General features: G+C 40.8%; 1 protein-coding gene across 2 annotated transcripts in view; it reads right to left on the reverse strand.

Annotated features, from left to right (window-relative positions):
* gfra4a (GDNF family receptor alpha 4a) overlaps nt 1-27,311 on the reverse strand; it is a 228,001-nt gene that overhangs the window by 129,823 nt on the left and 70,867 nt on the right. For both annotated transcript variants that reach the window (XM_029460742.1, XM_029460743.1), the window contains exons 2-3: nt 13,856-13,926; nt 12,030-12,144 (exon numbers count right to left, since the gene is read on the reverse strand). The gene's annotated coding sequence lies outside the window, so the exon portion shown is untranslated. The remainder of the gene's footprint in view (nt 1-12,029; nt 12,145-13,855; nt 13,927-27,311) is intronic.

Below are 27,311 nucleotides of genomic sequence, written 5' to 3' on the forward strand. Positions count from 1 at the left end.
AGACTTCTTAACTGTTACAGATGAACAGTTCAAGTCAATGTTCCAAACATAACTAAACTTCCTAACTTCCTAAAAGCTGTTCTAACTAAGCAGAGTTGAATTCATTGAGGATTCCCAACTCTTGTACATTTCCCCACAAAAGAACATCTTTGGATTTCTCTACAGATGTTATAACACCTCTAACTTGTAAGTTGTTTTTTGCAGCAGGACAAAGAAACAAACACAGTGTTACATTATATTCTCTGATCAGCAGTTTTAATGTCAGTCCTGTATTTGCACACACAGTGGAGGCACCTGTGTGTGCAACAGGTGCAGCTGCTCATCACAAACTTTAAAAGAACAATTATGAAATATTCAGATGTCCTTCTAGTTGTTGGCAAAGAGTCTCTTGGCAAAGTTAACAGCTAACTGGCCACAAGTCAACTTCCCTTTGTGAAGAGTGAAGGCAGAACCCGCAGGACCAGCAGAGAAGTGACGCTGCACACCGGCCTGGCAGAGCAGCAGCAGAGACACCAGGTGTCTGCGGAGGTCAGGCTGTTGCCGGCTGCAATGGATTTCACTTTCTATTGGCTCATTATGCATTCCTCCTTTTATTTAGATGATGCTTCCGCCCTCAGGCCTTCATGATCAACAGTAAGACACTGCTCTCGATATAAAGATCAAACCCTCGTCACATATCTGACGGTTAGATGATCATGTTGCACCACAGAGAGGAAAACATTCAGACGTCCTCAGCGTGTGACAGTGACAGGAGCTTATATAGCAAGAGCCACCGTGTCCTACTATACTCAGAGATATCAGGTTACCATCAAATGTTTCGGTTACATATATTTAAAATGAGAAAAATATGCAAATATTTAGAAATCTAATAGATCATAAACTTTTATCTAAATATCCAAGAAATAGATGCAAATAACTGAAAACACTTATTAAATATGAGGACTTCATGTAACTATGTATTAAAAGGGATAACATTTCTAAACTGAATGAAATTAGAAAGAACGAGATCGCGGGTTGAAGCGGCCAACATGTGTTTTCTCAGACGGGTGGCTGGCGTCTCCCTTAGAGATCGGGTGAGAAGCTCAGCCATCAGTGAGCCGCTGCTCCTTTACGTTGAAAGGAGCCAGTTGAGGTGGTTCATCTAGTAAGAAGCCACCTGGGCGCCTCCCTAGGGAGGTGTTCTATGACCCAGGACTCGGTGGAGAGATTATATCTCCTCACTGGGAACGCCTCAGGATCCCCCAGTCGGAGCTGGAGGATGTGGCCCGGAGAAGGGAAGTTTGGGGTTCACTACTGGAGCTGCTGCCCCCGCGACCCGACCCCGGATAAGCGGTAGACGATGGATGGATGAAACTAGAGCCCACATTGTTTCTTTAAATCGTCAGTTTACTTACTGCCTGCAGAGTTTATCCCACACACACAGTGTGGAATAATATTTCCTGGGACAAACTTCACAGCGTTCTGAAAGCACGAGATCAAATGACTCGAAATTGCAGCGGACTTAATTCTTCTTCTTGGCCTTACCCTCAAACAGATGTTTACCGTGATGAACGCGAACACTTCACCTCTGCCATCGTTCACACCACTGATGTAAATGACAACAGTCGTAATGAGCTTCTGTTCTCAAGCCTCGCTAATGATGTCGACGCAGACGTGTGTATGTTCTTACTATACCCAAAACACGAGACGTGAGCTGCGTGTCAACAAAACTTTATCGCACATTTGTCGGAGTGACATCTTGTTGTGTGGAGGGTTTCATTATCATGACACCTAATATATTTACAGGTGATTAACTTCACACTGAAGATGAGATCCTAGATTACCTCTCTGGGGTTGTTTAGGTGTTACGTTTGATCACAGAGTAAGTAGAGCGAAGATCACGCTGACTGAAAGAAAATGATATAAAACAAACCTATAAATAAACCCCCCATGTGCCATTATCTAAAAACACAACATTTTACAACAGAATAAATCCTGTGAGTGTGCGAGAGCCACATTAAGTAGAGTATGCAATAGCAGATCAGAGTTTGATCATGAGTGTGAAGTATGCGGGAGAATGCAATGCAAACAAAGTAAATAGGCAAAAATAAGAAAAGAAAAACATGATGCTAAATAATAAATATGTTGTGTAGCAGTGGTGTGCAGCTTTCAGGAGCAGACTAATGAGCCCATTGGAGGAGAAGAAGTGCGGATGAGAAATGCTTTAGTGCTGACGGTGTTTCGACAGCAGCCTCACTGAGCTGATTGTTCCATTCATTACAGAGATGAGCAGAAGAACCGTGTTATCAGTGTCGCCACACTGATCTCCCCTATTTGTTTGTATAATGAACTTTGGACCATAATCATACTGAATTACAGACATGCTTGCAAAAGTGAAACCTTATGATAATGTGTCATAAATTGCAGGGGTGAAATTAAAACGTGTTTATTTTCATTAAGTGTGCTGCTGCGTAGGTCAACGGCATTAAGGCATGAAGGCTTTTCACAGAGCAACAGCCAATGCAGCCGGCAGGAACATGCATTGAGATATAATTCCTCTGTCAGGCCCTATAATTACATCCATATTGGACGTTTTTGCAAGTCACCAACGTTCAGTGCTGATGCATGAAGCAGCGTGGCCGATACAATGAGGAGGGAAAAGTAAGCGAGACCACATTTTGCGTCCAATCACAGACCTGCAATTAACATCCGCCTTTTTATTTATCTTAACCACAATCTTTTCCTAACGTTGCCACATATTTTAGTTGCCTAGCCAAAAAATAGTCCGGCAAATAACCCCTCTTGCACTTAAAGCTTATAGTTAGGGCTGGCTCAGGCTTGCCTTGGATCAGCCCCTAGTTATGCTGAGAAAGGCTTAGACTGTCGGGGGACACCTCCCTGCTCTCCTCCTCCCCTCCCTCTCTTCTTCTCCCTCTCTATCTGCATGCATTTATGTAAATGTATATATATATATGAATACATTTGATTTGATTTGATTTGCACTTCGGTGTATTTTATGGATTAAATGAGAGGTTTGCACTTTGTTACTTTGAGACACATCCAGGCTAAAGGACCAAAATGATTGCATATGCAATAGTATTTTAAAGGTCCCTCTCCGAGTGCCTGTCAGGAGCCGTTGTGGAGCAGGTGCAGGCGGGACAGGGAGGACTGATGTAGGATATAAAAAGGTGTGGACGACATTCTCAAGATCAGTAGCGGAGACAAAGGGCTTCTTGATCTTGGCGCTGTAAAGAACCGTCTTTAACTACTGCATTGACCTGCTCGTCAAACCTAAAAGTGGAGTCAAATATCACAGCAAGGTTTTTGACGTGGGGATTTGACAAAAGGTGGAGCGGTTGCCAAGGCTGTCGTTTATCACTTTGATGGAGTCAGATGTCACACTTGCTTTCAGCTGTAGGTAGTGTTGTGCCGTCTAACACTTTATGTCCTAAAGACAGTTAATGAGACTCATAAGACTGGACCCGTCTTTTGGTTTGGGGGATAATAGACACATGGACAGCAGTACGTTTAGGGTGTCTTGATTGACAGGTGTTACAGCCCATCACAGCCTCGGAGGATATGAATCCTGTCCCTGCAACTTTAGCTAACCTTGGGGGACATGATTGTGCTCTTCGCTGTAATTCGCCCTCTCCGTGTTTACATCACTTAAATCTGCCAGACTGAATCCTAAACTCTCATAGACATCCTCCGGTTTCCAGGGATACGATATGTCAAGCTGAATTCCAGGAGAATGTGCATAACATCATCCACAAGACATCTAAAATATTTCAATTTGATGAAATGCTGCAGGCATAAAAATACAGTATCTTGAGCGTAACTACTTAAGACACTGTCAGGATTATTCAATATACTGTATCTTTGATTAAATGCTGTAACAAGCAAATACAGAATATATGAAATACTGTTGGTGGAAACATGAACCTGACGAAATCATGAGTTTAAGAGGTTAGGAGGACATATTTGAATTTGAGCATCCCTCCACTGTCCTGTGCATCCAGGATCTGCTTGTTATAAGATATCAGCATGTAGCCTCCAACACCCTGAGGCATCGAGTCCCCCTGTAGGTTTGTATTACAGTCAGAGCGAGTGACCTGCACTGTGTGAAAGGCATTCTTCTCACCTGTCCAACTGATGCAAACTGAAGGAGGGAAAAAGACCCGACTTTGAACATGCCTGAAGTGAATGTGGATTTTGGGTTCTTTTACCACCAAAGCTTAAGCACTGCACTGGATGAAAGCATCGCCCGAATGGCAATTTAAAAGCATTTGGTCACAGTGAGACTGATGGAAAACCATCCTTCTGCACTTTTGGCATTGTGTGGTTCAAATGTGATTGCTGCATACAATGGAGTAGGAGCACTTACAGAAGCATGGAGAGGAAGGCTTTTTCTTGCAATGTCAAAGTACATCTCAATGCAGCAAAGTGACAGTGTATAATATCAAGTGCACTTTGCTAGTTTGACACTCCCCTCTTCTCCCGATGTGCACGGACCATTTCATTTGCAATGAAGCCCGTGGCTCCCACACCGAAATGGATTATGGACTTGTAAACCGTGAACGGCACAACGAGTTAAAGGTGGCAGAGTAGCCTCGCACGCACAAAGACGTCCCTGTAATTATAAGATCGCAGGTTAGATCTCCAGAGGAGGAATTCTCCGAGTGTCCTTGAGAAAGACTCAAAAGTATTTACAGGGAAATCACTCAAAAACATTTTGTGTTAAAACTCTCACCGCAAATTCAGACACTTGCTGAAGTGTCATCAAGTCTTCCAGAAATGTTGAACCTCATATCATTAGTACAAGATTTCCTTAAATGTTAAAGTAAAAGATGCAGAATTAAAAGTCCGATATGTGTAACTTGTTATCGTACACGTCACAGGACAATTTGGAAAATGTGGATCTGTAGAATACGATTTGTAGGCGGGGCATCTTAACACTTCATTTAAATGCTATTTTGACACAATTGCGGCTCCTGCAGATGTTGCACCTTTCCATCTTGCAATTTTGATTAAATTCCAATTAATTGTTCAGTCTAAACACATTACATCATCTATCGATTTCAGAGTCCTCTCCTTCTCCACCATGTGCACACACATCTTGCTCCTTGATCTTCCGTACATGGTCAATACAACAAAACGGGTTCGTCACGAGAATATGATGCAGCTATACAGGACGAGTTGCCACATACAAGGAAGATATCAGTAATACAGGACTAGCTGAGCTTCATTTTTATTTTATTTGTGTATTTATTTACCGTAATATTGATCCCAGAAAGTGCTTCTTAAAAAACAAAAACGATTTATTCATCTTGTAGATTTATTTCACCTCTTTGTGTCCATAGAGTATTGATCTTTACATAGGTAACTAGCTAGCAATCTCTATACACTATCATTTCTGTCATATCCATCATATTTTTCTAGTGCATCAGCAGTTATTAGATATAGTGCGTCTCTATAGATAACAAGCTCTGCAGCTCTGCAGTGTGCAGCTGCATGCATGTTCAGGTGCTTTGGTAAAATTTGAATTACGTTGCTCTCTTATCTCTGTTTGTACAGGAGTAGGTGAATACAGGTGTGTCGTCATTAGTAAAACATACTACCCCGACCTCACCACCCCTGCTAATCCCCCCTGAACCCCTCTCCGCCTCCACAGACACCCTTGAGAAGACAAGGTGGTCAGTTTCCTGTTTCATTTGCCTCCGGTCATGCAAGGCTGCGTCCGAGTCTCCGGCCGTCTCCCTGCACTAAATCAAAGACAGAGCCGAGCGCCCAGCCGTGGCGGTGACTCCTTTTATGATATTCTATAGGATCTCAGTCACAGAGGAGTGAAATGTATGGCCACTAAGACTTACAGATCCTCTCAGGGGTCACAGGAGCCAGCTCGCCTTGTGAATCACGCTCACAAGTGCCAGTCCGTTCTTTCCATCTCACTGAATTGTATCATTGAAACCTTCATTAAGCAGCAACATTAGAGAGCTTAGTGTTTATTCTGCTCAACCTCCTCTAGGTTTGTTATCAAGCTGTGACAGTTTCCATTTGCAGGTGTAGATACCGTTTCTGCGTCCTCCTCCCCCGCCGCTTCTCTTTCTCTCTTCCTCATTGCAAACATGACAGAGAGTGTCACCAGCCGCTGATTTGCATTTCCGTGCAACCCCAGCAAACGGCTGATGTTAAAAAGAGCGAGTTAGCTCCACGGTTTGAACTGCATTGCAGCAAAATCATTTTAAGAAGAGCCCTAAACCACAAAACATGTGGGGGAGTTTCAGCGTTTGCATGAAAGCCATTCCACATTCTTAAAACGACATCAGAAAGACTTTAATGCAAATCTCAGGCGCTGTCAGGTTACTGAGTGTCACGCTCTGCCTATTGAGATATACATGACCACAAACACTTTGCACGGTATAAACTAAATATTCTGTGCAGCTCAGTAGGCAGCAGGAGAATGAAACAAACCCAGTGTTGACACTGCGAGAAACACAATCAACAAGTGAGTGAAAGACTCATTTATGGAGATAAACAAAGCAAGAAACAGTCGGTGACGAGATGCTTATCAAGCTACTTATCACAGAGAAGTCTGCAGTAAAACGTTTCACCAGAGGTCAAGTGCCAATCATACCTCAGTGCAAACATTCATAATGCACAATGTTGTATGATTTATAATTACAAAAGGATGCTGGTGTTTTGTCAACGCTTGCACGCTGCTGTAGCGAGGAGCATTGTGTGAATAAGGAGCCAACGATTTCTTCCAACAACTGCCAAGCAGCATTTTTCTCCTCGGTTGTGAGGATTCGCATGTTTCCTTTTTCTTATGTGATACTAAATTGATTATCTTTGGGGTTTGAACAGATGGTCTCACAAAACACGACACTTCAAGACATCCGCTTGGATGCTGGGAAATTGTAATGCGATTGATAAGTGAGAATATAAAAAGGCTGATTAATCGAGTAGTAGCTTTACAGGTAACACTTACTGCATTGACAGGTGAGTCAGATCAAAACCTTTTGCCGTTTTCCCATCTGAGAGAAATTACCTGCAATCATCGAAGGAGCAGCCGTGATAAGAGCTACTCAAAAGGTGTGTCGATGCTTCTTTTCTTATCTCCTTTAGCAAAGGGTACACTAGACCATGTTAGGATGCTACCTAATCATCAGCTCCTAGCAAGGTGCTGTTTGGATGCTAATTATAGCAATGCAAGATTATAAAAAGCAACAGAACGTACAAGAGTTGCCTGTTGAAAACGTCTTTGCACAGGCCAATGATGTTGGGCTCGTTTCACTGCTGGAAATAAACTATAAACTCATGTTACAGCAGAGTGCTTTGGTTGAAAGTATGTTATGAGGATTTGATTATGTCGGTCAGTTCGTAGGCGCACAACCACGCAAATGAAATGTGAGGTTTGTGTGTGTTTGTGTTTACAGTACTCACACTCACTGTACAGGGTCATAAATATTCATTTAGCATCTATCAGCCTTCAGGGATTAATCCTAGTACGGTGGATAAAATACAGAACACAAAGCTACACAAGCGGCATGTTAAGTCCATTATATACTGTAAAGTAGCAGGTATTGCCCACAGGAGACTAATGGCTTTTTATCAAGGATCCCTGGAGGGCTGCAGACCTCCACCTCCAACAGCCACAGCTTCCATTAATGCAAGGCAGGTTTAGTTCAAGAGCACATTTTCCAAAATGCACCTGCTTTAAAAGTAAAATGAGTGACATTAGTGAGACAAACAACCCACACTTTTGCTTTTATTTTATTTTCACCTTCAAGACTGTGGCTCTTGTTGTGATAAAAGGCTTCTCTCTGCTGTGCTTTTAATTGACATGGTTGACACGGTCGCTTTTTGTGACCTGACAGTCAAGCTGTTAATTGTCACACAGCTGCATTAGTTAGATCTCTTTTTCTGAAAAGTGTTGAAATACTAAAGATACAAAATTGGTAGTGTGGAAAAGGGAAATGATGTGATGAGCCTCATGGTTCCAACATGCCTCAACACAAGGTCATTTAATTCAACGTCCTTGTGAAAGCAGAAGTACAAACAGGCTAATCATTAAACAGCTGCTTTCAAGTGATTCACATTTACATTTCAATCTAGTTCATTAAGCACATGCACTGTAATCCACATCATGTTTTCACAGAGACAAATCAGCATTAACTGTGCCACACACACTTCAAAATAACAGCTTTAGTGTTCACACTGCCAAACAAAACTCACAACAAAACGATGCTGTAGTCGGGTCCCAGCGGTGGGAAGGCACGAGGTGCCTTACAGACGAGAAAAACTTATTTTGACAGCAGCAGAATGAAAAGACTTCATGTGGTTTCATGCAGTAGAACAGACATTTGAAGTGAAAATGTCTGGTTTAGTATTGTTTTCTCGAGGCTTCCCTCCAAAGAAGAACAACGTCATCAGAGTTCAAACAAGTGTCCCAAAATGACATATGAGGAGTTAAGTGTCAAAGCCGGCTGGGGTCATTATGACGGGAGCAGAAGAGGAAGTCAGGTGACGAAGAGCGAAACATCACACTTGTTTTGAAGCCTGAACTCCAATCTGTGACGAAAGTGTTTCCTCAAACTTAACTACTAATTATTTGAACCCAAACCCTGATCGTTCCCTAAACCTGACAAGTCGTCTTTGTGCCTAAACTTCAGTAAACCTTAACCGTAAAGATGTGACATCATAAAACTGATTTATATTTAACATGGGTTTGTAACCATTTGGAGGATGTTTTGTAGCATTGTTTTGTCTGTAGCATCGTTTCGTCTGTAGCATCGTTTCGTCTGTAGCATCGTTTTGTCTGTTGTTGTATTGTTTTGTCTGTAGTATTGTTTTGTCTGTTGTTGTATTGTTTTGTCTGTAGTATTGTTTTGTCTGTTGTATTGTTTTGTCTGTAGTTGTATTGTTTTGTATGTTGTATTGTTTTGTCTGTAGTATTGTTTTGTCTGTTGTATTGTTTTGTCTGTAGTTGTATTGTTTTGTCTGTTGTATTGTTGTGTCTGTAGTATTGCTTTGTCTGTTGTTGTATTGTTGTGTCTGTAGTATTGTTTTGTCTGTTGTTGTATTGTTTTGTCTGTAGTATTGTTTTGTCTGTTGTATTGTTTTGTCTGTAGTATTGTTTTGTCTGTAGTATTGTTTAGTCTGTAGTATTATTTTGTCTATAGTTGTATTGTTTTGTCTGTAGTTGTATTGTTTTGTCTGTAGTATTGTTTTGTCTGTTGTTGTATTGTTTTGTCTGTAGTATTGTTTTGTCTGTTGTATTGTTTTGTCTGTAGTATTGTTTTGTCTGTAGTATTGTTTAGTCTGTAGTATTATTTTGTCTATAGTTGTATTGTTTTGTCTGTAGTATTGTTTTGTCTGTAGTATTGTTTTGTCTGTAGTATTGTTTTGTCTGTTGTTGTTTTGTCTGTAGTTGTATTGTTTTGTCTGTAGTATTGTTTTGTCTGTAGTATTGTTTTGTCTGTTGTTGTTTTGTCTATAGTTGTATTGTTTTGTCTGTAGTATTGTTTTGTCTGTAGTATTGTTTTGTCTGTAGTTGTATTGTTTTGTCTGTAATAGAATTGTTTTTCTCTGAACAACATTAAAACAGCAGCAACAGAAGAACACACAAACATTCCCCGCTCTCTTCACAAGCACCATTTTCCCCCGCCACCATTATTAAGAGGGACCTCTATTTTGTTCTCAGCGAAGTGAGGCCGGCCCCAGCAGTGTCCAATCTATCCGCCACTTTACCTCCTACCTCTGTCAGCACCTCTCTGTCTTTATTGTGCTGGCTGGGGTCTCGCAATTAAGTCCCAATTTAACAACCAAAAAAATAGAGGTCGCAGATGATGAAGCAAGCGACTGATTTCTGCTACGGAACAAGTTTCCTGTTATAACAATGATGAAACTACTGATGATTACATAGGCCTACTTTCATTTGTGTCATTAACACAACATGCTGTACATCAAATAATGATTTCAACAATATTCCACAGTCTTCATTTTAGCATTAAACAAGAACTTTATTCAAATCTTCCATAACTCATTTTAAAAGAGAAACTCTTCATTTGACTGCCAACCTTTCTGTCAGAACTGCATGAATCAGTGTTATCTTTACAAATGTCAGCATTAACCAGCATCAGCCTTAATCACATTCTTTCTGTTCTTGCACAGACGATAACAAATGTGAGTATTTTTAAAGAAGTTATATTTTGGAGTGCTTCCTTGCATTTAAAATGAAACATCAAGCTACAAGCTTAATTTTTAAGTGTTTTTTCAGCCGAGGTCATCAGTTAGCTACTATCTCGTAAGAAGCCCTGTAATTTCTCCTCATTTGCCACGATCAGTCATTTTGTGAGAAAATGTCATTATTTGCAAAACATATCCACTTGATGGGAAGCTCTTAAAATTAAAAGCAGCTGAGAGAAGGTGGAACATCATCAGTTCTCACCCTGCACAAACAATATGATATTATTATATGTCCATCGTTCTCTCGCCACCAACTCACAGAAGATGATTTAAGCTTTTAGTTGGGTTCATGGTCTTTCTGTAATTTGTGCATCTGTGATCAAACAAAGTGTAAATGCCCTGAAGGATGGGAGATGAGAAAAGATATTTTCTCGAATTAGCAAAGCATCAGAATTACAGTTAATTGAAAACCCCCTGTACTGCTGAAGTTAGAATACATTATAGCCAACAGTCTATCATGGACATCAGACACTTCAAATGTCTGCAAATTATTATCTTTGTTTCGTGTCCTTTTACGCGTCTTTCTCTGAATAAACTCCTCCGACTATCTCATGTGCTTCAGACACATGTACTGAAACACACAATGAAAATGGTTTGAACAAAAAAGATCTCTTCATCACTACCCAGGAAGAAAACATGTATCTCTAAAAGATAAATGTTTTATAAAGAGAAAACAACCTTCACTGGGAATATTCATTGCCTGATTTTAAGTTTAAAAGAAGCTTAGAATAAAAGGGCTTTCAGACGTTTAGGTTACATAAAACCTTTATTCTGACGGCGTTTCAATGCTTAGACTTCAACATGTACTTATAACATCTTTCATTCGTTGTTTAGCGTGTTAGCATGCTACAAATTGCCACTTAGATCTAATCCAAAGTACAGCTAAGGCTGAATAAAATATACAATATTTGGTGATAAATCAAAGTATTAGAGAATGTTTTTTAAATGTTGACATGATGATGTAAATGTTAGAAGTATAGTTAAGGGATCACCAACGTTAGAACGATTCATCCCGGGTTCATGAATGGGTGCAACCAATATGTCTTGCGAGTGGCGCTAGAAGGAAAGTCAGGGGATCACCAGCGTCTTTAGGACTCGTTCTCTAGAAACTTTAATATCCGTAACAAATTTCATCACCACACATTCAATTGTTTTTGAAGGTATTTCAGTGGTGGATTGAACAACCAAAAGACAGACCAGCATTGCTATCTCTAGAGCCGCGCAGCTAGCATAGCAAACCGTTGCCAAACTTTAGACCTCTTACTGTGAAAACATCCACTACCAAGTACTGTAACTTGCTTCTTATATCAGCAGTTGAAATATGAGAGGAGTGCATACTGCAATGACTAACCATTCTTATTATATCTCTAAGAACTTTAATAGGTATTGACAAAAACCATGGTTAGCTCGCTCTGTGGTCAGCCAACAATTACCAAACAAATTACACTCTGTGTTTCCGCAGCACAGATGTTTGTTGTCTATTAAAAGCACAGATGACTCCTATTGGAAAAATGTTGCAGACATTGAGGGAAAGCCTCATTATCAGGTTGGTTTATTTGTTTTCAGCTTGCTCCCATTATGTGGAACAGCATTTTAGATGAGCCAAGGACTCTGCTATGGTCAGCACAACGGTGTCCTTGGTATTGTCATGGGAAGCGGTGTATTTGGCCTTCATGCTCTATGAAACTCCCTCTCCACCCCACCTGCAAGAACATTTCCTCTCCAAATTCACTAATGAGGCTGAGCCAGGAGTCAATCAGCTATAAGGGCTCAAATGTGCTTCTGAGGGGTTGCAGTTAAACCTGTGCAGCCTGCCAATTCAACATTGGTGAACAGTCAACAGGTGTCGGGTATGTCCGTCAAGTTGTGGCTGGTTTTGGAGAGAGCACTCCGCTTACAGCAGTTGGCTCTTCCACCCTGAAAATAAAGTATTTAAATCTTAAGAAAAATGTATTTTGAAGTTAATACCACACAGCAGTTAAATGTGTGACTCAAACACAATGACTGAATTCTGACTTCTGAATACGTTCATTTAAACTCATTACTCTCGTTTCAAAGCGTTCTCATTCATTATTCTTTTCCAACGTATGACTAAGTTCCCTGCATGCACTCATGCAGTGCTCTGAAGGGAGCACGGAGCTTTATAGTGACTGTAATACGCCGCTGACACTCCCATTCCAATGGTTCACAATTCTACCTATAAACTGAGCTCCATTAAGTCCAATAAACAAAATGCTTTACGATCCATCATCACCCTCTTTCTATTTTTGGCCTCTGCAGCCAAATATCTCTGAGCATCATTCCAATAAAACTGTGCAAGTGAATCAGCAAGCAGAGCAGTCGTTGATGTAGCTGTTTAATGTATGGAGGGGTCGCAGAGGACTCGGAAATGTTGTGGTAATGATAGTAGTGTGGGGTAGAGAGGTGGCAGTGCTTCATATCAGAGGAAAAAATCATATAGGAGAGGAAGAAAATAACAATCTGTGACTTCTGCTTCTGGTAGTGATTATTGTAGATATTTTTACCGGTGCCACTTCCACTGAGCAGAGTGGCGTCTCACTGAAAACACATCTCAGAGACATAAAAAAAACAGCTTTTGATTGATATTCTGGGTGTGGTGGTGCTTACTGCCAAAATTGCAAGTCTAAACAAAAATGTGGTCTATTGAAATTCGTCTTCAGGCTTGCCCTAGTTTTCCCTCATATACATTTATATTGTTTGGGGCGGGGCTTGGGGAATTATTGTAAAAAGATATTATCTTATAAACAAGTGCGATGCAAGTGCCTTTCTCTGTTCTTTGGTGCTATGATATCTCTGGGTGCTAAGAGAGACAGGCAATTTAGATAATTCTGTCCTGTAATCATCTTTTTGTTTGCTCTGCTGACAGCAGCATTACTGCTGGAGAAGTTCCACTACATGGCAAAGATAAGCTGATACATTTTCTGCAGAAACCTGCGATAGGAAAATCTGTGTGATCATGCAGAGAAAATGACACTGTAGGTAATTCTCTGTGCTGGATTCATTTTGGGGGGATGGAAATTGTGGTGTTAACATGGAGGAAATGGAGGCCGGCCCAACGCTGTGCGCACTACCTTAACTGCATATCTGCTCACATTTCATTTTAGTGATGAGATTTTGCAAAAGATGCCAGAATTAATTGAAGCGCTCAGCAGGCGGGCGTTGCATAACAGACTTATGAGCTCATGTTTAAAGATTAATTGTGACTCATTATGGACATTATGGAAAAGAAAAACAGAGAAATGACTACTTAATTTGCATTTTTTGGACTAAAAAACACATTATTTTCAATTGTATTTGCAATGTTTTCAAATGATGATTACTGATTCATCACATAAGACATTATTAGATGATAAAAGTGGGAGACATGATGTGTTTGTGTGCCTATCCTCACACTCTTTTATTCTAAACCAGTCACACAATTAGCATCACATTTATGCGGAACCATTCCTGTTCAACCCGGTTTGGACATACAGTGAAAGCAAGCCAACAGCACCGCTCCCTCCTGAAGGCAGTAATATACTAGAAATTAAATTGAGCTTGCACTAAATTAAACTGCTGTTGAATCTGTTTCAAACACAGTGCTGCGAGCAAATATCTGTATACTCACTGCAACGTGCTGTCTGTTCATTTAGGGACCCTCCACGGCTCCTTGCCAGATGGGGCTGCTTGCCAGTGCAACTGTGAGATAGAAGGAGAGATTAGAGTTTGGCAACACTGAGACGGAGCAGGATATCAGGATTAATTGGTGATCCTGATTTAAAATCGGTAAAAAAGAAAAAAGGATGAGATGATGAGTATCGGCAAATTAAATAAACCATTAGTGATATAGAATCAACGAGCCAGTTATACAGTGCACTACCTTTTGCAAGCCAACAGATGAAGATAGTTTCTCAATTGGTTAAATAAACCTGGACTCGCAAAATATGGAGGAGAAGTCTTTAAAAAGGTGTTTATAAAAATGAAAGTATGCAAACTCCTGGGGCAGCTGCTAAAGAGCTACTATCTGCCAATATTCAGTCACAATATGTGATCGGTACACCAAGTCACCAAGCGATATGAAATCAACAATCGGCAACAAAAGAGCTATTTAACGTTAGCTGTTAGCAGCCTGGTGAGCAGCAGTCCTGTTTGTCTAGATAACAGAGCTAACAGCTAACAGCTAACGTTAGTGGAGGGAACATTATGATGCGTTCAAGCTCTATTCAGTAAAAATGAGTATTGGGCAAGTTAAATTATGACGTTATTATGATGTGTTCAAATGTAATCTCACAAAATTCAGTTTTTGTCCTGAAACTTGAATGAATCCAGTTGTTTGAAGGAGATCTTTTCACAGCAATATAAAAAAAGACATTAGAGGTAAAAACACTGTAGTTGACTAACAAAGTAAATGGATAAGATTTGGAGTTGTTGACGATTTACACTGACTTCTGGATGGTAGAGAAGGATTTTTCGGGGTGGTGGTGAAAAACAAAACAACATTTGTTTAACGTTATCAGCTTTGTATTGGCTGATATGGCATCTACGATCAGCATCAGCGGCAAAAAAACATGTGTTTTGTTTCTTGGTGGAATATGATTGGTTAGCCACATCACCATAACCACAACACGAATAAAAAGAAGAGGAAGGAGAGGAAAGAGATCCGGGTGATGTATTCAGGGACAATGAACAAAGCTGTATCCTTTTCATTGCCTTTCATTTTACACTGATAATATTCTTTAACTACATTAATACAGCATAATATCAAAATATAATAATGCATATAATGTAGATTGAGCCCCCCCCCCCCCCGTTTTATACAAAGTCAATACATGTATTCTGATGTGAACCAAAATATAATTTTACCTGATTGCACTTCATTATGAACTAATATGAACATAATTATGTTATTAAAGCACCATTAGCACAGTAATATCTAAACCAATGGGCCAGAATTCAAATTTCCCTTGTAAAAGAAGAAATGCAGCTATAAAGGTTATTATACTAAAATCTTTTGAGACTTTAAATATTCCCTCTTTGATGTTCATGCCTCATTGCTAATTCACTCTCCTGGTTGATTCATAAAGGAGTTCCTGGTTAAAGTGCGCATCTCACTGCATGTGTTTTTAATAATCACTAATGTGGGCAATCTATTCATCTGGCTTCTGATGGAGTAATGACTCAGTAAACGGTATCGATGAACAACCTTATGAGTTTCTGTAAGAGAAGAGAGGGAGACAAACCCTGACCGGCAGCTAGACACCGACAATGTGACGCTGGCACGGTATTTCCTCCGCCTACAAACCCGTCCATACAAACATGCAACAAGTGACGTCAGTAAGAAAACATTTTCCCTTCACAAAAGAGCTAAGAACACCAAGAGGCAGGTCAAGGATCACCTTTGATGAATTCTGATCCAATCTGAATAAGGTCAGGTCAAACTGAAAGGGTCTTCAGGAAACATTGTTCATATTCATGTGCATTCAGAAGCAGCAGCGTAGGAGGGATCCTGCACGACAGCAACAAGGATAGAAGGAAACAATGAAGAGTTTGAAAGCAAAGTTATTGCTAACAGATTGCAACACCTTTCGCATCGAAACATAAATACTTTTCCTCACCAACTGACTGTTTGCTAAACCCCTCAGTTGTGCATGTGGAGCGATTCTCTATATTCAAATCATTTGACTTCTGAACCAAAACAGCGTGAGTAAAAAAATTGCAAAATGTAGCATGTGTGCAGGAACTAGCATGCTATATGTCACCAGGCATTACTTCCAAATCCTAAAGACCGCATCATTATCACGGAGTCGAGATTTAAAGATCGCCCCCCTATCCATTATCCAGTATCCTGTATTGATGTGATGTTTTGTAGAACACAACACGTGTCACCAGGGGTCCGTCTCTACTGTTGACGCAGGTAGCATTAATTACAGGGGGGCTTAATGGAACTGCATTTGACCAATCACGTCTCAGCTGTAGCAGAACAGTCACACCTGCAGTTATCCTCGAGGACGGCAGATCGAGCGATCAGCTGCAGCACGCAGAGATAATTTGAAAACAATTCTCTTCCTTACGGAGACTAAATAAACATCGCTGTCTGCCTCCAACATTAAGGTGTCACATGTGTTTAGCACTGAAGGTCAGCCCCCAGGCGTGCCTGGACGCGCCGGCTTGACCCAATGATGCAGGTTGATTCAATTGAAACGCCACAGAATGAAACTGTTCATGAGCCGCCTTGTGTTGCCCGTCTCTCCCCATTCCTCGTCCTGTTCAACCGCCCACTGAATGCATCAGAAATGATGTGTGGCTGAAAATGACTAAATTGGTGTTGTCGGGCAAAAAAGTATGCTTTTCAAAGAATGCTCATTTCTCCACTGGCACCTGCTGTATGAGCTATTTTTCAGAATACACAACATGTTTTATAACGGGTCCCTAAGCCAAAGAAACTCTCTCAACACTTAATTTACTGTGCAATAATTGCTGCTACGTGGTTGCTTTTATGACAGCTGGAAAAGTGCATGTTAAAAAGAGCTTACCACCTTATTTAGCCTCCAAAACCTTAGTCTAAAGAAAGGAGACTACATAGTACAGAGCAGGGAAAACCATGTAAGGCCAAATAAATCAATGTATGCTCACATCACCTCCTCGGCTGAGTGCAGATCACCCGGGGGTACAACCTACACGTTTCAGGGACGCAAGTAAAAAGGGAATTCAAACATTCACCTGTGGCTTAGCATTAAAAATAGCAGACTTAGCCTCCATGAATACATGAATAATGAAACATCCTATGAAAGTCGTGATTACTACAAGGATAAGTGAAACGCATTAGCTGAGGTTCTCATGATGGAATTAAACCAAATGCATCGAGCTGTCTGTGTGTCCATTCAACCAGTTCACTGCCTTCACGCTGCTTATAACCACATCACTCTGCGACTGTCCAGAGGCCGCTTTCAGACGGATGATTGCTGTTTGTGACTTCACTGGTTCCGCAGTGATTGGCAAGACAATTAGCAACAATGCTACATGACTGGCTGAGTTGTTTAACTCTGGAGAGAGCGGTGGCGCCCGACTACGCAGAAGTGTGGAGTTCAACTTAGTTCAACTTTGACCTCGATTGCGGCTGACCTTTCAAAGTGCAACCAATAAGATAACAGCTGTATGAAGCGACAAGCAGGGGAGGTAACCATAGAAACAAAGGCTCTGCGCCTTTTACCCAGTAGGCGATTTGAGGGGGCAGGAGAGGGGACACCATCCCCTTGTTAACAGCCATCTCCCTTCTCCTAGAAGCAGAACAGTGCAGGGGCAGAGGGATGTTTAGTTGATTATTGTTGTCTAGTCTGTCTGACGCATTGATCCTTTATCAGACTGAGGTTTGTGCTACTTAAGGCCGTGATGTCGGTTAATGTCCGGCTGTCGGGGAGCGTCTCTGTGGCAGATTCAGCAAGTTGCATCGGCAGCGGAGACGGCCTGAAAAATAAATTGGATTCAGCTTTAGGGAATCAGTGCACGAGAAGAGAAACGGAAGTGAGGTCAGCAAGCAAACAACTTAAGACGCTGTGGCCCCGACCATGGCTCGGATATCAGTATGTCTGGCAGAAAGGCTCTGGGGGGGAAAGATGGCACCAAAAGAGTCGTTCATTGGGTAGTTGGCTATTGCCCGTCTGTTAAAAATGTACAAATCGCGTGATCCTTGTAGCACTTATACCGTTGTTTGCAGGTCTTGGGTAGCTACAGATGTGCAGTACTACTGCCTACAGTGGAAAACATGTTTTTGAGGCTCCAGAGGGAGCTGCCCAAAATCTGATAAATGTCTTCAAGTCAGCCTCGGTTGGGTCTGAAATGTGTTGTTGTGGAGTCAGACAGAAGTGAGCTGAGCAGACCTCTGCAGCCCGCGGCTACATTAGCCAGCATCACACACCCGAATCTCAAATGAAATAGTCTGTGTTCAAGTTGCATTGTGTGTAATGTAGGCAGGCGGTTTTGATGAGGAAGAAGGATGTGTGGAATAAAAGAGACGATATCTATGTTCCTGCTGCATCAATTATTTTTTTAACTGTCCCATAATGTTATTGGCGTCTAATGTTAAAGTGATGGAGAACATTGTAAATATATTGCAAATGATTGAACTGTTTATGGCAATATTTATTGCGGCATGAGATAACTGGAATTGATTTTTCTACCCGTTTTATTTAGTCAATAAACATCCTTTCACATGACTTTCCAGAAAATGTAGTACATCACAATATAAAGTGACATATGTGACAGAGCAGCGCTTAGTTTTGCTCAGTTCCTGCCTATTGGATCATGATAATGTTATTTAATCCCATAGACACTCAACAGTTGAGCCAAGAGACACAACGTCAGACACATATATACATCGTTTCTGACTCTGGCGAAAGTGAGAAAAACAGTAAAATCTCTAAACTATCTCTTTAACCAAATCACACAGATTTAGGCTGTTATCCTCATTTTATAAATGTCATTACTAATGTAATGTTTTTCACTTCCATTCACTGAGCGTCCTCTGAAACGGTCTGGAGGCCCCCTGGGGAGAACCGCCTCCCACTTTGAAAGCCTAAATATAGAGAATTTTAACCATATCGCCTACAAGTTACTGTTTACCAGCTTCTGACTGAACACCGTTCAACATCTGAGTGTTGAAATCTAAGTTTTGAAAGCTCAATACATCTAAAAAAACAAACAAACAATGTATATTATTAATTCACTGCGTAAATTACACTAAACATTTATAATATGAATAATCTGCTGCTGTTGAATGGCATAATTGATGGTTGTGTCCTTATATCCGTGGATATATTTCAATCAGGAAAGCTTATTCAACCTGAACGCACTATAATCAGCTTCCAGAAGAAACTAGATTTACAGGATAACCCTAAACAAGCTGGAGAACGAAGAACAGCCGAACGAATCATCATGTTTTTTAAATAAGCACATGAGAGCATTTACAAATTTGCGTTGAAGTTCATAAAGCACAAACAGTCGTATCCTCGTTTCTTGTGCATGCTATCGTTTTAGACTGTTGCTTAGCGACTTCAGACACGCATATAAATTTGGAAAAGTAATTCAATTTACAGGATAATCCGCAACAATGACCTGACAGCAAGAACAACGGGTTTATACATACAAACATATTTGTTAGCAACATCTCTGTAACCTGGGAAAAAAGCATTAGGTTGTGACATAAACAATTAGTGGAAGCCAAAGCCTCGCAGCTACAAGTATTCTCCCCGGCCACGGGAAAGTGGATTCACCCAGACCCTTACACAACAGAACATTCATTATTTAGTGGAGTCTGGGTTGGCAGCAGACCGGCTGTGCTGGACAGTTGCCAGTGCAGAGCAGAGTTTTGCAAAACTTCACTGCCTTTAAAAGTATATCTGACCTCAAGTTCTTTCACATTGTGAGATCTGTGATGTTTTGTGATGAAGTGTTGTAGTCGAGTCTCGCGGTGTACCCGGTGTCCTTCAACAAGCCTCCCCTGCTTTTAGTCTGACAGCCTCCAGAGAGTCGGTGTGAACTTTTTTTTCACTCGGCTGTGGGTTGCGTGTGGAGGCGGAAAAAGCGATAAGCAAAAAGAGAAACTTAAAGATTGTTCTCACATTATTGTGGCTGCATCGCTTCACAGTTTACTGGGGCTACAATAGGAGCTGGAGCTGGTCTCTGTGCTGCTTCAGCAACGCCTTTCTCCTGTGTAATTATTTAATATCATCAAAATAGTGGCTTTTGAAAGAAGCACTTGATTTTTATTTCTTAAATGATCACATTATGCAACTTTTCTGGTTTTCTTTTTTTTTCAGTTTACACTAGAACATGCTTAAATGCTTTAATGTTAAAAATTGGAGGTTAATTTAACTGAAAAAGTTTTACACGTGTATATTTCCCAATGTAAGTCGATGACATCGCGGGAAGATGTATTTCCACGGTTTGGCCGCTACGAAAATTTGCTGCATAGGTTGCGGTCCTCTGCAGGTCCTTCTTCTCACGCTGTGTAGCCAAGATGGCGACCATCGAGGGTGAGAAATGTTCAGCGCTTCACCAAGATCAGCGGCTGGCTTGGATGCTAATTTATGGGAGATATACGCGTGTAAAACATTTTAAGGTAAATTAACCTCCAATTTTGAACAGACAAGAATAAAGTTTGTTTTAACATTAAAACATTTAAGCATGTTCTAGTGTAAACTGAAAAAATACAAAAATGAACCTGAAAAGTTGCAGAATGTGATCTTTTAAGATTGAAGTTATACATGTGGGGTTTCACTAAGTACCACCGTACTGCTGTCAGATAGAAGCCATCAGTATGTTTATTGGGAACAATAAAGCTAGCTAACAGCGCGAGTGCACAACTGCCATGTGCAATATGACAACAGCACGCAAGTAAGTACATAGTGTACAGTCTACGTGGAAGTGTGCAATCGGAGGTATCTGATTGAGTCACTTGTGGAGCAGTTTGTACTAAGACACAGGAGATTAAATAAAACACAGCTAAAGAGCTACGATAACGTTAGCCTCCTCCGGTGTGGGCTCTCTGCAAAACGGTATTTTGAGATGGTTTGACTCAAACCAAAACAACTTTGGCCACAAGACTAAAATAAAAACATGCAATGCAGCTTTTCCTTTCCTGTTTTGTCCCTAAACATCTTGTGAAGCAGAAATGCCATAAAAATTGTCTTAAAAACAAAAAAGAGCCGTATTCCCTGGGACTCTCTTCAATGGTTGAGTGAAACGTCACCCAAATAAAGAATGGCGGTGATATCCAGCCAGAGGACAGCTTCCTCACTCTGCCTGTTTTTCTGAGCTCAATAAATCAGCTCAAGGTTCCTCAGCGATCCTCCGTGTGGCAGTGGAGGGGGATTTATCATTCTCAGATAAAAGGCTCGGTCCTCGTCAATGTTCGCTTTCACCCTCGGATGGGAATTTATGAGTACCGGTGGCATTGTGTGCGCAGCCCACCTAGTTACACAACAGAGTGCAAAGGGCTGCACAACAAGACAATCCATTGTGTTCACGCCATCAATTTCCCCCCCGGAGGACGTCGTTCAGACACAACACAAATGGTGCTGCACGCAGTCATTTGCAAAAAAGTGTAAAAGAATCTGCAGCACAGAGACAACCGGTGTCACCGCGGACCACAGCAGTTCATTCAGGTTTTCAAAAGTGCATTTCATATTGTTTACACTTTTCAAGAGCAGCAGAGTCTTTATCAATGTGCCAGGAACAAACAGGAGGAGAAAGTGTTACACTGTGTTGCTAAATGGTCTTATTATTAATCATGGAAGGCAAACTATTATTTATATTTTTCATAAATTCCCAAGCTACAACTCACAGAATATAAAGAAGTTCATTCTTACCATTTATTTTATTAAAAACAGTAAAGCTTTAACTGGTAAACACAAAATCTGTTATACAAGTTCAAGCTTCACCTAATCTGTTAGTTTCATGTTATCTGCAGTATAAATAAATCATCTTTATGACACGTGATATATTTAGAATGAGTGCAAACACCTAATTAGAGCTCATGAACAAACAGAATTACGCTCCGCTAAATCCATATATATTTAATTCCATTTTAAAAAACACAACAATGTGAATTAAGAACTGAAACTGAATGAATTATTCTTGTGAGAATCAAGGTCGTCTTATTCTTTGTTCCTGAGTTGATTTACAATCCAAATAAATCCTCAACAATCATGTTTTCTGCTCGATCAAGGGGGTAAAAAGAAGAACAAAGTGTGTTTATATGCAACTTGTTGTGTGTTTTTAAGGACTGCTGTATGAAACTTAACTAAAAGACTGACTGCTCATGTTGAAGTGTTTCGAGTGGATTCAAGAACACATCTGGTTTATACAAAATGTTTCTGATGCTCTGAGCCATAGAGCTCCATTGTTGTCCAACAATGTTCCTTCATTACAAGTAACATGAGCACTGCAATGTGTTTTAACTCAATGTTACACACACACACACACACACACACACACACACACACACGAAAAGTGTTTAATAGGCCGACTAACACATGGTATTTGTTTGGTGACTCACTAAAAAAGTGTAAAAGAATCTGTAGCAAAAAGACGACTGGTGTCACTGCGGTGAACAACAGTTCTCTCCTTTTCTTTGGTGCAATTCATAAAGTTTAAATGTCTTAAGAAACAGTGTCTTGATCAATATGCCAGAAACATACTGCAGGAGAAAGTGTCTCACTGTTTTTTTTTATATATATATATATATATATATATATATATATGAATAAATATTAAATATATATATATATATATATATATATATATATATATATATATATATATATATAAATATATATTAATAAATATATTTTTTAAATATATATATATATATATATATATAAATATATATTAATAAATATATTTTTTAAATATATATATATATATATATATATATATATATATATATATATATATATATATATATATATATATATATGAATAAATATATATAAAATAAATATATATATCCCTCTTTGTAGGATCCTGTCACATAATTACTGGCGTGAACGAGAAGCACATGAGGCTTTACTCAAACCTTAAAACTGCTTCTCATGATCCACTTGTGCTGATTAACGAATTATAGCAAACTAAACATTTCCAAATTACATTCCAGACTTCTGGCATCAAACCCTCTTCATTTACAGAATTATTAAATGTTCCTTATTGTTGTTTTTTCCTCCCTAATAATGAAGGATCATTTGCCTCAGACCATCAAGCGCACGCACGATGCCTCGCTGTCATATCATGTGCTCTTGGTGTCTTGAAAAAGAAAGCTGCTCATTAGCTGATATCCTGAGGCACAGCTGTCTCTATTTTTGCTTGTGAAGCTTTTGTTGTTGACCTCCGGGTGGTGTAGCCACCTCTCTCTTTTTACTCTCTTCTCCTTCCTCCTCTCCGTCTCACACACTCGATTCATCCCTCGATTGCATCCAACTGCCTCTGGGCAGACAGCGGATCTTTTTGTCTGCCCCATAAAAGCTGTTTATGGTAGTGGATATTGTTTGAAGCTGTATCCTTATAAGGTGATGCTGGTAATGATGAGCGTGAATACAGTAGCTGCGTTAACCATGCAGGTGTTGTGTTTTCAGGCCGTAGCCACATATTAGCTTCCGGGGTTTGATGTATTTCACCAACATGTGACACAACCCATAAGGTTAGTATATAACGCCATACGGGGAAATAAAGTCAATCTCCGAGGAGCATTTCATCCCAGACGCGTGATCATTGCCGTCATCACTCAGCTTCCATCCTGCTCTTTTTGTTATGGTAGGCTTTTAGTTTTCCGCTGACTCAGGTTACTCTCTGCCTCATTGAGTCATATCTGCTGAGTCACTGGATGGCCGCAGGACCTCGCACCATGTATCATGATCAAAGGGCTTTAACCATCAGCAAAAGAGCAACTTTGGTCAACTGCAGCAGGCTGACATAAGGCTGTGGGATCCGTTCAAACTCGTACTGACACTCCTGTGAGGGAGGATTCAGCAGGTGAGCAGGGGAAAAGATCTCACTTGCTCATTTGATTTCAGCTCGAGTGTGATGCCAATTCTCCAGGGTGGAATCAAATCTGCTTGCTCAACAGGTACAGCAACAGAAAAGATGTGAAACATCCATATTAAGACTTGACAGACGGCTGGTGTTCACGTGACATTAACTTCTCGCCCACATTAACCCCGAGGCAGGAAACTAACCTAATATGCAAAATGTGTCAATGATGACATTTGATCCTTGTTAATAAAAAAGGCTCAAAAGCCTGATGGTGCAACTACATGAACTCCCCCAAGCATAGCAGAACAGTAGAAGGAGCGGAAGGTTCCCACTCTGTAGTTTATCTGGAGGAGCTGGGAGACGTGCTTGCTCAGGGGCATCTCAACAGTTGTGCTCGATCGGTGAATGTCCTTCCTTTTGAAAGAACAGCTTTTACCAGGTGCAGCAGCTGGCCAGGAGCAGTGTGATGTGTGAGCTGTAATATGAGGGATTTAATGCACATTGAAGACGCAAACAACCAATTATTAGGATTGCGTTGTCACAATATAAAATATATAAAGAGAGAAAAGACATGCATGAGATAAGATGAGTCAGGAGAGACTCTCAGAGTCCATCAGAGCGCGATATTTAACCTATCGGATCACATTTGCCTTCAGGGTTCTCATGCAACTCTAGCAATGTGAGCATTTTAACCCACATTCCAGCCAATCAGAAAGAAGTATTCAACCCGGCCTGAAACATGCACGTTACACTTTAGTGAAAACATTTAATTCCTGCAGCCAGTCCTCATCATTCCTGTACGTTACAGCCACATACTGTGTGTTTCCCACATCTACACATCTGCACAGTTGGCTGACGGAGGAGATAACAACCCGCCCATATGGGACGCATCATATGATGATTACAGACCTTCAGTATACAGAACCCTGATACTCGTCATAGAGGAGTGTTCCCGGTAATGTAACGTTAAGAGCACAGAAAATGCACTTGAGGAAAAGTTCAGACATTTTGTTAATTGAATTGTTGAAGTTATGTCAACTCAGGCTCTGGAAACTTGTTATTTGAGTATTTCTGAGTCACGACGACCCATTCAGCTGAGTCAGCCCCCCCCCCCCCTCCTCACCTTCATGTGACTCCTGGCCTCGTTAAATGACCCAGTGTTCTGCAGCTCTGTTCAGACACTCAGCCACAGTAAATGGGAATATATTGGTCTGTGGGTGATGAGGGCATATAAAGGGGATCGTGGGGAGGTGGGGGGGGGGACCTGACTCAGCTGAATGGGTCGTTGTGACTCAGACTCCTGAAAGTGGGTCAAAAGCACACACCTCCGCCCCGAACAATACAGACAGTCAGAGCCTATTAATTCAAAACCAAAAGTGAGCAAATTATCATAATATGCAAATTGACATCAAGTAATTATGGTAGGCTATCGAGGTACAGCATTTGAAGCCAGTTTTTCCTTAAGTATCGACATTAGTTCAGCACGATGTGCCCCCCCCCCCAGCACATAATAATAATGATGATAAATAATTCTTCCCCCGGTAGAGCCAGAAATATTCCTCCTCCGGCATTTCTAAAACAGGTAACAGACTCGGCTGTTAATCCTTTAAATGTGAGGAAGAGACGCTTATACATATTCATGCATATTAATGCACTGCTGCAACCCAACCTGACAGGGGAGCTTATTAAATTATGCTTCTTTAAAACCACCGTGACATTCAGGAGTCTAAATCCTGTCCTAACCTTGTTAGCTTGTGTACATAACAATGATGTGGAGGAATCGCAACACTGTTCCCCTCGACACCAGCAGCCAGATGAAGATGTGTTTTGGGCATTTTCACTCGGGACAATCAGTCAGAGCACAACAGGGAGGGCGTACATGTATGCAGGAAAATCAGCCAGCAAATACTAATAATGAAATAACCGCAGGCTGCTCTCAGCAGAGCGGTAAACAGCAAAATGTTAATGTCACGGGAATATTGTGATGATAAATAAAACAAAAAGACAGGAATTCATCAGACGACAAGAAACTAATTCAGACTGCAGATAAACTGGACTCTCGCAGAATCTGATCTCTGTCCTGAGTTTTCTTGCCAATCAAAGTTTCAAGGACCCGTTCGAGTCACAGCTGCTCGAACTCCAGAGAAAACTTTAAAGGCGCTCGAGCGTCGCATCAGTTTGTAAACCACGTGCACACAAAGGCTTGGATTCTGAACCTAATAAAGTATAATAACACGCCTTGTAATGAGGAAGCACTTCATAAAATATGCAAATCTGCAGACGCATAAAGTGCCAAATTGAGATAGTGCGGGGTCGGGGGGGACCGGGGAATATCACGGCCCCCTTTCATCCCGCAGACACCACAGTGGAGCTTCTTCACGCGTCTCTAAAGCATATAGAGACAGAAGGAAGAACCCTCGTGATTACACTGTCAGGAGGGTTTGCCTTTGAGATGCTGCTGTTTGTTTATTCATATATTTATGATCTGAAGTTTGGTCAGCGGCTCGGAAAACAAAGTGCAAAGAGAGCTGATGGCACAGGCTGAGGGGAGGCGAAAGAAAAGCCAAAGCAATGTGTGCCTGCTGGGCTGCAGCGAGTCACACACACAAGGTCAGACGGCTTCGCACAGCCTGTAGGGGATCTTCAGATTGTACACTTTCAAATCTCTGTGATCGTTCATCAGGGGCTCTGAAATCCAAACGCAGTCAATGAGCACTTGAGTCCCTCACAAGGAGGAAATGTAAGCAATACTTTATATAGTTCACTAACCCTCTGAAGGAACTCTGAGGCTAAATCCAATATATCTCAAGAGGAAAATATGCAACTCTTGAACTGAGAGCAGACACAGGACCAAGGTTGGTGCAACTGATATCAGTCCAATCACAGGGGATCTGCACTCTTTATAAAGACCTCAACAAAGAAGATGTCACACCGTCTGCACAGAATGATGTTTTAAATCTTCAAATATCTTGCAAACAAAGTCAAAGCTGGACATTACACCTCCTAAACATTTTAGACTTAATGCATTTTGACCCATTTGCTTTGCAAAAGTCGGTGACCTCGTGTGACCTTTGCCTGGACCGTGGCGCCAGAGTATAAATGCGTCGGTCACATTTATCCATCCATCACATGAAAAGCTCTTCCTGTAAACGCATCACTTCTGCTGAATCATTAATGGTCTAAACTAGCCCGAGGCAAACGCTTCATGGAAAAATACAAAGCATAGTCCCCGTTTAGATTACACAAATAATTACAATCTAACAAACACGACTCCATCTAACACGTTCACACATTCTCTTAATTACCAACGTGACGTCTTTCATCAGGCTGTGTGTCTCTCATAAACACATGCAAGTGGATTTAAATCAATTACAAACACGATACTTGTTGGTGGGATTAACTCGTTATAAATATAAATATGTTTAAAAGCACAAGGACGACTGTTGTTGCCGCTGTACTCCCCGAGGATGCACGTGTCCTTCAGGATGCTTTTGGTGAAGGCTTCCTGAACTCCAACTGAACTTCTGTTAACTTCCATAGAAAGGTTTATCTGCATCTTT

The sequence above is a fragment of the Cottoperca gobio genome, chromosome 22, assembly GCF_900634415.1.
Source record: "Cottoperca gobio chromosome 22, fCotGob3.1, whole genome shotgun sequence".
Classification (NCBI taxonomy): domain Eukaryota; kingdom Metazoa; phylum Chordata; class Actinopteri; order Perciformes; family Bovichtidae; genus Cottoperca; species Cottoperca gobio.